Below are 12,500 nucleotides of genomic sequence, written 5' to 3'. Positions count from 1 at the left end.
TGAACCACGGTCCCGGAGGCCGTGCGGGTACCCGCCAGGGCCCGGCTCGGCCCCCCCGCGCTGGAAAGCAGGGGCCCGCCGAGTCAGCGACAGTCATGGCGCTCGCGGTAGGTTGCTCAAGCCTCCGCGGAGGTGCGTCAAGCCTCCCAGGGGCGGCGTTCCCTTCTCGCGGATCTCTCTCTCTCCGCCGTCTTAGGTTTTTGTGCGGTTCTTTTTGCCGTCTTGGGTTTTGGCGGCAGACCTCTCGGGCCCACGGCCGCTGGATCATAAGTAAAATAGGATAGAGGTTTTTACCCCGGACAGGCGCCCCTCCTTGCGGGAGAGACTTTGAACCACGGTCCCGGAGGCCGTGCGGGTACCCGCCAGGGCCCGGCTCAGCCCCCGCCGCTGGAAGCGGGGGCCGCCAGTCTGGCGACAGTCAAGTTCCCTTTTTTTTTTCTTCTCGCGCTCTGCGCTTCCGCTTCGGTGCTCCGGAGGAGGCGCGCGCGGGCCGCCCGGCCTCTGCGCGCACCGGGCTTGAGGCGGGGAGGTGGGCTAGGCCTCCCCGCCCGGGCGATTTCGCTTTGGATCGGGCGGGCGATGTGATCCTTCCGCGGGTTCACCTCACGGAAACCTTATTACGACTTTTACTTCCTCTAGATAGTCAAGTTTGATCGTCTTCCCGGCGCTCCGCCCAGAGCCCATGAGGGCCCGGGCGAGGCAGTCCGAGACCTCACTAAACCATCCAATCGGTAGTAGCGGCGGGCGGTGTGTACAAAGGGCAGGGACTTAATCAGCGCGAGCTTATGACCGCGCTTACTGGGAATTCCTCGTTGATGGGAAATAGTTTCAATCCCCAGTCCCGATCACGGCGGGGTTCAGCGGGTTACCGCGCCTCGGCGCAGAGTGAGACTGCGCTGATCCGCCCATTATGGCGCGCGTGCAGCCCGGACATCTAAGGGCATCACAGACCTGTTATTGCTCCATCTCGCGTGGCTGAGCGCCACTTGTCCCTCTAAGAAGTTTTTGGCGCCGACCCAAGTGGCGCGCCACTATTTTGCAAGCGGAGTCTCGTTCGTTATCGGAATGAACCAGACAAATCGCTCCACCAACTAAGAACGGCCATGCACCACCACCCACAGAATCGAGAAAGAGCTATCAATCTGTCAATCCTTTCCGTGTCCGGGCCGGGTGAGGTTTCCCGTGTTGAGTCAAATTAAGCCGCAGGCTCCACTCCTGGTGGTGCCCTTCCGTCAATTCCTTTAAGTTTCAGCTTTGCAACCATACTCCCCCCGGAACCCAAAGACTCGTGGTTTCCCCATGCGCTGCCAGCGGGTCATGGGAATAACGCGCCGGATCGCGGGTCGGCATCGTTCTGATCGGAACTCGGCGGTATCTGATCGTCTTGAACCTCCGACTTTCGTTCTTGATTAATGAAAACATTCTTGGCAAATGCTTTCGCTTACCGTCCGTCTTGCGCGGTCAGAATTTCACCTCTAAGCGGCGCCAATCACGAATGCCCCGGCCGTCCCTCTTAATCATGGCTCCGGGTTCCAGAAACCCACAAAATAGAACCGGAGTCCTATTCCATTATTCCTAGCTGCGGTATTCAGCGGCGACGCTCGGCCTGCTTTGAACACTCTAATTTTTCAAAGTAAGCGCTTTGGGCCCCTCGGACCGGACACCCAGCCAAGGGCATCCGGGCGCCTCGAGGGAGGACCTGGGGCGGGCGGTGGCTCGCCTCTCGGCGGACCGCCAGCCAGATCCGAGATCAACTCGAGCTTTTAACTGCAGCAACTTTAATATATCGCTATTGGAGCTGGAATTACGCGGCTGCTGGCACCAGACTTGCCCTCCAATGGGTCCTCGCCCATGTGTTTAAGATCGCTCATTCCAATTACAGGGCCTCGAAAGAGACCTGTATTGTTGACCACCGTCACTACCTCTCCGAGTCGGAAATGGGTAATTTGCGCGCCTGCTGCCTTCCTTGGATGTGGTAGCCGTTTCTCAGGCTCCCTCTCCGGAATCGAACCCTGATTCCCCGTCACCCGTGGTCACCATGGTAGGCGCCTGATGTACCATCGAAAGTTGATAGGGCAGACACTCGAATGAGATAAATCGCGCGCGCGGAAGAAGCGGCGATCGGCCGAGTTATCTAGAGTCACCAAAGGTACCGGGTCGGGAGGGCGGATCCCCGGGGCCGGATGGGTTTTGGATCTGATAAATGCACGCGTCCCTAGCCTCCCGCCCCCCGCGAGGAGAGGCGGTCGGCCCGGTCGGCGCTCGTTTGCATGTATTAGCTCTGGAATTGCCACAGTTATCCAAGTACCGGGTGGAGCGATCAAAGGGACCATAACTGATTTAATGAGCCATTCGCAGTTTCACTGTACCGGCCGTGTGCGCCAGACCTGCATGGCTTAATCTTTGAGACAAGCATATGTTACTGGCAGGATCAACCAGGTAACCCCTGTGGTCGTAGGGACCAACCGACGCGAAGCGCGTTTTTGCCTACACACGGGTCTCAGTCCGCCTGAGGAGGGGGCCTGGGCAGACCCCGCTTGGACCCTCGGCTAAGACCGGCCGCTCATAGGGGCGACGCGCGGCTCGAACCTTCCCCGGCGAAGTCGCCGTTTTCGGGGTGGGTGGCGCTGGGATCGCGGCGGCGGCGCTCGGAAAAGTGTGTTTCACGGGGGCGGGGTACCGCGCGCGGCGTCGCCGGGGCAGCGTCGCGTTCTGCCCCTCACGCCCGCCCGGTGGCGGACCTCTGCGCTCTGACCGGCCGTCTAGGCCTCCTCCGAAAGGTTGGCGCCTTCCCTCGGGCTGAGGGCCTGCTCGTAACGAGCGTCCAAATTGCCGGGCGCGGCGTGCTGTCAAAGCCCAAGCGTAAACCCATTGCGCGCCGTGCCCCTGCCAGGCACTCCCGACCCATAGCGGCCAGCGGGGCTGGCGAGGTGGGGTCCTAGGCTAGAAGCGCTTTCGGCGCTCAATCGATCACGTTTCGGGCGAGGGCGCTCGCCGTCGAGCGTCTCTCTCTCGGCGTCTGTGTCCGTGTTTCAGGTGAAGCGTTCGATAGCTCCCTCGCCCGGAGCTTCAGAAAGATTGCGTTCAAAACCTAAGTCGATATGGACTTAGTCGTTTTTCGACTTTTTTCGCTCAGAGACTAAGTCCACAAAAACACGCGTTCACGAAATCGTGTACCCATGTAAAAGTTGCTCCTGTGTAGCGGCCACCTCCAGGGTCGCGGGAAAATTTGAATCATGCCGGGAGGAGGCCTCTCGGTCGGCCTGACTCGGAGCCTCGGAGGTATGGAAGTCGGACCTTTCCCGAAGTTGGACTTAGTGCAATTTTGAAGCGAAAATCATCCAGGCGCTTCATCCGCCCGATCGAGTCGGGTTAAGTCGCCTTCGGGCGCTTTCCCACTCGACCCCCGCCGTCCTGGAGAATTTTTTCGTTCAAAACCTAAGTCCAAACATCCAGGCGCTTCATCCGACCGATCGAGTCCGGGTTAAGTCGCCTTCGGACGCTTTCCCACTCGACCCCGCCGTCCTGGAGAAATTTTTTCGTTCAAAACCTAAGTCCAAACATCCAGGCGCTTCATCCGACCGATCGAGTCCGGGTTAAGTCGCCTTCGGGCGCTTTCCACTCGACCCCGCCGTCCTGGAGAAAATTTTTTCGTTCAAAACCTAAGTCCAAACATCCAGGCGCTTCATCCGACCGATCGAGTCCGGGTTAAGTCGCCTTCGGGCGCTTTCCCACTCGACCCCCCGCCGTCCTGGAGAATTTTTTCGTTCAAAACCTAAGTCCAAACATCCAGGCGCTTCATCCGACCGATCGAGTCCGGGTTAAGTCGCCTTCGGACGCTTTCCCACTCGACCCCGCCGTCGTCCTGGAGAAATTTTTTCGTTCAAAACCTAAGTCCAAACATCCAGGCGCTTCATCCGACCGATCGAGTCCGGGTTAAGTCGCCTTCGGACGCTTTCCCCTCGACCCCCCGCCGTCCTGGAGAAATTTTTGCGTTCAAAACCTAAGTCCAAACATCCAGGCGCTTCATCCGACCGATCGAGTCCGGGTTAAGTGCGCCGCCCCGGGCGCTTTCCCCACTCGACCCCGCCGTCCTGGAGAAATTTTTGCGTTCAAAACCTAAGTCCAAACATCCAGGCGCTTCATCCGACCGATCGAGTCCGGGTTAAGTCGCCTTCGGGCGCTTTCCCACTCGACCCCGCCGTCCTGGAGAAATTTTTTGCTTTCAAAACCTAAGTCCAGACATCCAGGCGCTTCATCCAGCGATCTCGGCGGGTTAAGTCGCGACTTCTCGGGCGCTTTCCCCTCGACCCGGTCTCCCTGGAGAAATTTTTTTCGTTCAAAACCTAAGTCCAAACATCCAGGCGCGCATATTTCAGGCGATCTCGGCGGGTTAAGTCGACTTCGGGCGCTTTCCCTCGACCCCGCCACCCTGGAGAAATTTTTTGCTTTCAAAACCTAAGTCCAAACATCCAGGCGCATATTTCAGGCGATCTCGGCGGGTTAAGTCGACTTCGGGCGCTTTCCCCTCGACCCCGCCACCCTGGAGAAATTTTTTGCTTTCAAAACCTAAGTCCAAACATCCAGGCGCATATTTCAGGCGATCTCGGCGGGTTAAGTCGACTTTCGGGCGCTTTCCACTCGACCCCGCCACCCTGGAGATTTTTTTGCTTTCAAAACCTAAGTCCAAACATCCAGGCGCATATTTCAGCGATCTCGGCGGGTTAAGTCGCGACTTCTCGGGCGCTTTCCCCTCGACCCCCTCCACCCTGGAGGTATTTTTAAGCGTTCAAAACCTAAGTCCAGACATCCAGGCGCATATTTCAGGCGATCTCGGCGGGTTAAGTCGACTTCCCGGGCGCTTTCCCACTCGACCCCGCCACCCTGGAGAGATTTTTTTGCTTTCAAAACCTAAGTCCAAACATCCAGGCGCATATTTCAGGCGATCTCGGCGGGTTAAGTCGACTTCCCGGGCGCTTCCCCCCTCGACCCCGCCACCCTGGAGATTTTTTTGCTTTCAAAACCTAAGTCCAGACATCCAGGCGCATATTTCAGCCCGATCTCGGCGGGTTAAGTCGCGACTTCTCGGGCGCTTTCCACTCGACCCCCTCCACCCTGGAGGTATTTTTAAGCGTTCAAAACCTAAGTCCAGACATCCAGGCGCATATTTCAGGCGATCTCGGCGGGTTAAGTCGACTTCGGGCGCTTTCCCACTCGACCCCGCCACCCTGGAGGATTTTTTTGCTTTCAAAACCTAAGTCCAAACATCCAGGCGCATATTTCAGCCGATCTCGGCGGGTTAAGTCGCGACTTCTCGGGCGCTTTCCCTCGACCCCCTCACCCTGGAGGATTTTTAAGCGTTCAAACTAACCTCGTCCAGACATCCAGGCGCTCGTTACAGCCGATCAAGGCGGGTTAAGGCGACTTCTCGGACACACATTTCACGAACCCCGTGTCTGGATTTCAATTTTCCAAAGGGCCTGGGCTCACACATTAACCCCAGCGCAGTAACACTTTAATGGGCATCGTTTTATTTCATTCTCGCCCTGGATGAATGTTTTACAAAGGGCCTGCGCTCACAGACTAACCCTACACACTAACACCTTATTGGGCATAATTTTTTTCTATAAAGGCCCTGGATGAATGTTTTCTATAAGGCCTGCGCTCACAGACTAACCCCATCACAATAACACTTATGTGGGCATGATTTTATTCTATAAAGGCCCTGGATGAATGTTTTCTATAAGGCCTGCGCTCACAGACTAACCCCATCACAATAACACTTATTTGGGCATGATTTTATTTAAAAAAGGCCCTGGATGAATGTTTTCTACAAAGGCCTGCGCTCACAGACTAACCCGACACAGTTAGCGCCTTATTGGGCATGATTTTATTTAATAAAGGCCCTGGAGGAATGTTTTCTATAAGGCCTGCACTCACAGACTAACCCCATCACAATAACACTTATTTGGGCATGATTTTATTCTATAAAGGCCCTGGATGAATGTTTTCTATAAGGCCTGCGCTCACAGACTAACCCTATCACAATAACACTTATTTGGGCATGATTTTATTTAATAAAGGCCCTGGATGAATGTTTTCTATAAGGCCTGCGCTCACAGACTAACCCCATCACAATAACACTTATTTGGGCATGATATTATTTAATAAAGGCCCTGGATGAATGTTTTACAAAGGGCCTGCGCTCACAGACTAACCCTACACAGTAACACCTTATTGGGCATGATTTTATTTAATAGAGACCCTGGATGAATGTTTTCTATAAGGCCTGCGCTCACAGACTAACCCCATCACAATAACACTTATTTGGGCATGATTTTATTTAATAAAGGCCCTGGATGAATGTTTTCTATAAGGCCCGCGCTCACAGACTAACCTAACCTAACCTAACCTAACCTAACCTAACCTAACCTAACCTAACCTAACCTAACCTAACCTAACCTAACCTAACCTAACCTAACCTAACCTAACCTAACCTAGCCTAACCTAACCTAACCTAACCTAAGCCTAACCTAACCTAACCCTAAGCCTAACCTAACCTAACCTAGCCTAACCTAACCTAACCTAACCTAACCTAACCTAACCTAACCTTATTGGGCATGATTTTTACTCTATAAAGGCCTGGGTGACAGTTTTACACAGGGCCTGGGGTCACAGACTAACCCCATCACAATAGCACTTATTTGGGCATGTTTTTATTTAATAAAGGCCTGATTGAATGTTTTCTATAAGGCCTGCGCTCACAGACTAACCCGACACAGTAGCGCTTCATTGGGCATGATTTTATTTAATAAAGGCCCTGGAACAATGTTTTCTATAAGGCCTGCGCTCACAGACTAACCCGACACAGTAACTCTTTGTTGGGCATGATTTTACTTAATAAAGGCCCTGGAAAAATGTTTTCTATAAGGCCTGCGCTCACAGACTAACCCGACACAGTGCGCTTTGTGGGCATGATTTTATTTAATAAAGGCCCTGGAAAAAATGTTTTCTATAAGGCCTGCGCTCACAGACTAACCCGACACAAGTGCGCTTCATTGGGCATGATTTTATTTAATAAAGGCCCTGGAACAATGTTTTCTATAAGGCCTGCGCTCACAGACTAACCCGACACAGTAACTCTTTGTTGGGCATGATTTTACTTAATAAAGGCCCTGGAAAAATGTTTTCTATAAGGCCTGCGCTCACAGACTAACCCGACACAGTAGCGCTTTATTGGGCATGATTTTATTTAATAAAGGCCCTGGAAAAAATGGTTTCTATAAGGCCTGCGCTCACAGACTAACCCGACACAGTAGCGCTTCATTGGGCATGATTTTATTTAATAAAGGCCCTGGATGACAGTTTTCTTTAAGGCCTGCGCTCACAGACTAACCCGACACATTGCGCTTTATTGGGCATGATTGTATTTAATAAAGGCCCTGGATGAATGTTTTCTATAAGGCCTGCGCTCACAGACTAACCCGACACAGTAACTCTTCATTGGGCATGATTTTATTTAATAAAGGCCCTCGATGAATGTTTTGTATAAGGCCTGCCCTCACAGACTAACCCGACACAGTAACTCTTTATTGGGCGTGATTTTATTTAATAAAGGCCCTGGAAAAATGTTTTCTATAAGGCCTGCGCTCACAGACTGACCCGACACAGTAACTCTTTATTGGGCATGATTTTATTTAATAAAGGCCCTCGATGAATGTTTTCTATAAGGCCTGCGCTCACTGGCTAACCCCGTTACAATAACACTCTTATGGGCATGATTTTATTTAATTAAGGCCCTGGATGACAGTTTTCTTTAAGGCCTACCCTCACAGACTAACCCGACACAGTAACTCTTTATTGGGCGTGATTTTATTTAATAAAGGCCCTGGAAAAATGTTTTCTATAAGGCCTGCGCTCACAGACTAACCCGACACAAGTGCGCTTTATTGGGCGTGATTTTATTTAATAAAGGCCCTCTCGATGAATGTTTTTCTATAAGGCCTGCGCTCACAGACTAACCCGACACAGTAACTCTTTATTGGGCGTGATTTTATTTAATAAAGGCCCTGGAAAAATGTTTTCTATAAGGCCTGCGCTCACAGACTGACCCGACACAGTAACTCTTTATTGGGCATGATTTTATTTAATAAAGGCCCTCGATGAATGTTTTCTATAAGGCCTGCGCTCACTGGCTAACCCCGTTACAATAACACTCTTATGGGCATGATTTTATTTAATTAAGGCCCTGGATGACAGTTTTCTTTAAGGCCTACCCTCACAGACTAACCCGACACAGTAACTCTTTATTGGGCGTGATTTTATTTAATAAAGGCCCTGGAAAAATGTTTTCTATAAGGCCTGCGCTCACAGACTAACCCGACACAATGCGCTTTATTGGGCGTGATTTTATTTAATAAAGGCCCTGGAAAAATGTTTTCTATAAGCACTGCGCTCACTGGCTAACCCCGTTACAATAACACTCTTATGGGCATGATTTTATTTAATAAAGGCCCTGGATGACAGTTTTCTTTAAGGCCTGCGCTCACAGACTAACCCGACACAGTAACTCTTTGTTGGGCATGATTTTTTACTTAATAAAGGCCCTGGAAAAATGTTTTCTATAAGGCCTGCGCTCACAGACTAACCCGACACAGTAGCGCTTTATTGGGCATGATTTTATTTAATAAAGGCCCTGGAAAAAATGTTTTCTATAAGGCCTGCGCTCACAGACTAACCCGACACAGTGCGCTTTTTGTGGGCATGATTTTATTTAATAAAGGCCCTGGATAAATGTTTTCTTTAAGGCCTGCGCTCACAGACTAACCCCGTTACAATAACACTCTTATGGGCATGATTTTATTTAATAAAGGCCCTGGATGACAGTTTTCTTTAAGGCCTGCCCTCACAGACTAACCCGACACAGTAACTCTTTATTGGGCGTGATTTTATTTAATAAAGGCCCTGGAAAAATGTTTTTCTATAAGGCCTGCGCTCACAGACTAACCCGACCCATTAACTCTTTATTGGGCATGATTTTATTTAATAAAGGCCCTCGATGAATGTTTTCCATAAGGCCTGCGCTCACAGACTAACCCGTCACAATAACACAGATTTGGGTATGATTTTATTTATTAAAGGCCCTGGATGAATGTTTTCTACACAAGGCCTGCGCTCACACAGACTCGCCCGTTAAAGCAGCGGCGCGCGGGGCACGAATTTCAGAGTTTTAGAAAAAAAAGAAAAAAAAAAAAAAAAAAAAAAAAAAAAAAATTAAAGTTGATGTAAAAGTTGCTCCTGGGTAAGCGGCCACCTCCGGAGTCGCGGTGAAATTTGAATCGTGCCGGGAAGAGGCCTCTCGGTCGGCCTGACTCGGGAGCCTCGGAGGTATGGAAGTCGGACCTTTCCCGAAGTTGGACTTAGTGCAATTTTGAAGCGAAAATCATCCAGCGCATATTTCAGCCGATCTCAGCGGGTTAAGTGCGACTTCTCGGGCGCTTTCCCACTCGACCCGGCCTCCCTGGAGAAATTTTTTCGTTCAAAACCTAAGTCCAAACATCCAGGCGCATATTTCAGCCGATCTCAGCGGGTTAAGTGCGACTTCTCGGGCGCTTTCCACTCGACCCGGCCTCCCTGGAGAAATTTTTTCGTTCAAAACCTAAGTCCAAACATCCAGGCGCATATTTCAGCCGATCTCGGCGGGTTAAGTCGACTTCTCGGGCGCTTTCCCACTCGACCCGGCCTCCCTGGAGAAATTTTTTCGTTCAAAACCTAAGTCCAAACATCCAGGCGCATATTTCAGCCGATCTCGGCGGGTTAAGTGCGACTTCTCGGGCGCTTTCCACTCGACCCGGCCTCCCTGGAGAAATTTTTTCGTTCAAAACCTAAGTCCAAACATCCAGGCGCATATTTCAGCCGATCTCAGCGGGTTAAGTCGACTTCTCGGGCGCTTTCCACTCGACCCGGCCTCCCTGGAGAATTTTTTCGTTCAAAACCTAAGTCCAAACATCCAGCGCGCATATTTCAGCCGATCTCAGCCGGGTTAAGTCGACTTCTCGGGCGCTTTCCCACTCGACCCGGCCTCCCTGGAGAAATTTTTTGCTTTCAAAACCTAAGTCCAGACATCCAGGCGCTTCATCCAGCCGATCTCGGCGGGTTAAGTCGCGACTTCTCGGGCGCTTTCCCCTCGACCCCTCCACCCTGGAGGATTTTTTTGCTTTCAAAACCTAAGTCCAAACATCCAGGCGCATATTTCAGCGATCTCAGCGGGTTAAGTGCGACTTCTCGGGCGCTTTCCCCTCGACCCGGCCTCCCTGGAGAAATTTTTTCGTTCAAAACCTAAGTCCAAACATCCAGGCGCATATTTCAGCCGATCTCGTCCGGGTTAAGTGCGACTTCTCGGGCGCTTTCCCACTCGACCCGGCCTCCCTGGAGAAATTTTTTCGTTCAAAACCTAAGTCCAAACATCCAGGCGCATATTTCAGCCGATCTCGGCGGGTTAAGTGCGACTTCTCGGGCGCTTTCCCTCGACCCCTCCACCCTGGAGAAATTTTTGCTTTCAAAACCTAAGTCCAGACATCCAGGCGCATATTTCAGCCGATCTCAGCGGGTTAAGTCGACTTCTCGGACGCTTTCCCACTCGACCCGGCCTCCCTGGAGAATTTTTTGCTTTCAAAACCTAAGTCCAGACATCAGGCGCATATTTCAGCCGATCTCGGCGGGTTAAGTGCGACTTCTCGGGCGCTTTCCACTCGACCCCCTCCACCCTGGAGGTATTTTTAAGCGTTCAAAACCTAAGTCCAAACATCCAGGCGCATATTTCAGCCGATCTCAGCCGGGTTAAGTCGACTTCTCGGGACAATTTCCACTCGACCCGGCCTCCCTGGAGAGATTTTTTGCTTTCAAAACCTAAGTCCAGACATCCAGGCGCATATTTCAGCCCGATCTCGGCGCGTTAAGCCCCACTTCACGGGCGCTTTCCCCTCGACCCCGCCACCCGGAGGTATTTTTAAGCGTTCAAAACCTAAGTCCAGACATCCAGGCGCATCTCACAGCCGATCTCGCGCGCGTTAAGCCCCACTTCACGGGCGCTTTCCCCCTCGACCCCGCCACGGAGGTATTTTTAAGCGTTCAAAACCTAAGTCCAAACATCCAGGCGCATCTCAGCGATCTCGGCGCGTTAAGCCCCACTTCACGGGCGCTTCCCCCTCGACCCCGCCGCCACGGAGTATTTTTAAGCGTTCAAAACCTAAGTCCAGACATCAGGCGCATCTCACAGCCGATCTCGGCGCGTTAAGCCCCACTTCACGGGCGCTTTCCCCCTCGACCCCGCCACGGAGTATTTTTAAGCGTTCAAAACCTAAGTCCAAACATCCAGGCGCATCTCACGGCGATCTCGGCGATCTCGGCGCGTTAAGCCTAAGTCCAAACCACTTCACGGGCGCTTTCCCACTCGACCCCGCCCACGGAGTATTTTTAAGCGTTCAAAACCTAAGTCCAAACATCCAGGCGCATCTCACAGCCGATCTCGGCGCGTTAAGCCCCACTTCACGGGCGCTTTCCCCTCGACCCCGCCACCCGGAGAGTATTTTTAAGCGTTCAAAACCTAAGTCCAAACATCCAGGCGCATCTCACAGCCCATCAAGGCGGGTTAAGCGCCACTTCTCGAACAGCGCACCTTCACGAACCCCGAGCTCATCTCAGCCTTACAGACATCCAGGCCCTGCTCACGACCGATCCCGCCCGGCACACCTGCGCCCTCTCGGGCATCACCTCCGAAAAGCCTCCGTAAGGTTCTCCGAGGACCCACACCTGTTCTCCGTTCGTGCCCGGTACTCCCACTATTAAGCCGGGGTCACTATCTCAGCACAACGCGCTCTCAAAGAACCGTGCCACTGGTACCCCCCCATCGACTTAGGTTTTGGAGGTTTTTCTTCGGAGAGAGCCGCCGGCTCCCCGTCCGACCGAGTCAGCCCTCTCTCGGGGCGGCCCTCTCCGCCGTTCCTCGGTTCCTCTCCGCCACTGGTACCCCCCCCATCGACTTAGGTTTTGGAGGGTTTTTTTTCTTCGGGAGAGGGCTCGCCGGCTCCCCGTCCGGCCGAGTCAGCCCTCTCTCGGGCGGCCCTCTCCGCCGTTCCCTCGGTTCCTCTCCGCCACTGGTACCCCCATCGACTTAGGTTTTGGAGGGTTTTTCTTCGGAGAGAGGCTCGCGCGGCTCCCCGTCCGGCCGAGTCAGCCCTCTCTCGGGCGGCCCTCTCCGCCCGTTCCCTCGGTTCCTCTCCGCCACTGGTACCCCCCATCGACTTAGGTTTTGGAGGGGTTTTTCTTTCGGAGAGGGCTGCGGCTCCCCGTCCGGCCGAATCCGCCCCTCCGCCGGCTCGGACTCTGCCCCTCTCCGCCTGCCACTCTCTCCGCTCCACTGGGTACCCCCCGCGGCGGCGGAGGAGAGGTATGCCAGCCAGTCGCCCGGCTGGGCCTCCTCCTCGGACCGACAAAGGATT

The 12,500-nt window shown here is 52.8% G+C and overlaps 1 non-coding gene across 1 annotated transcript in view; it reads right to left on the bottom strand.

Moving 5' to 3' along the window:
• Positions 1–12,490: 12,490 nt before the first annotated feature.
• Positions 12,491–12,500, bottom strand: part of LOC122332078 — a 3,993-nt gene continuing 3,983 nt past the window's right edge. The window contains exon 1 of the ribosomal RNA XR_006248427.1: positions 12,491–12,500. This exon is cut by the window's right edge and continues 3,983 nt beyond it. This is a non-coding gene — a ribosomal RNA (28S ribosomal RNA).

The sequence above is a fragment of the Puntigrus tetrazona genome, unplaced genomic scaffold, assembly GCF_018831695.1.
Source record: "Puntigrus tetrazona isolate hp1 unplaced genomic scaffold, ASM1883169v1 S000000003, whole genome shotgun sequence".
Classification (NCBI taxonomy): domain Eukaryota; kingdom Metazoa; phylum Chordata; class Actinopteri; order Cypriniformes; family Cyprinidae; genus Puntigrus; species Puntigrus tetrazona.
The sequence above is the reverse complement of the archived record's forward strand: the minus strand, read 5'-3'. Positions and strand labels throughout refer to the sequence as shown.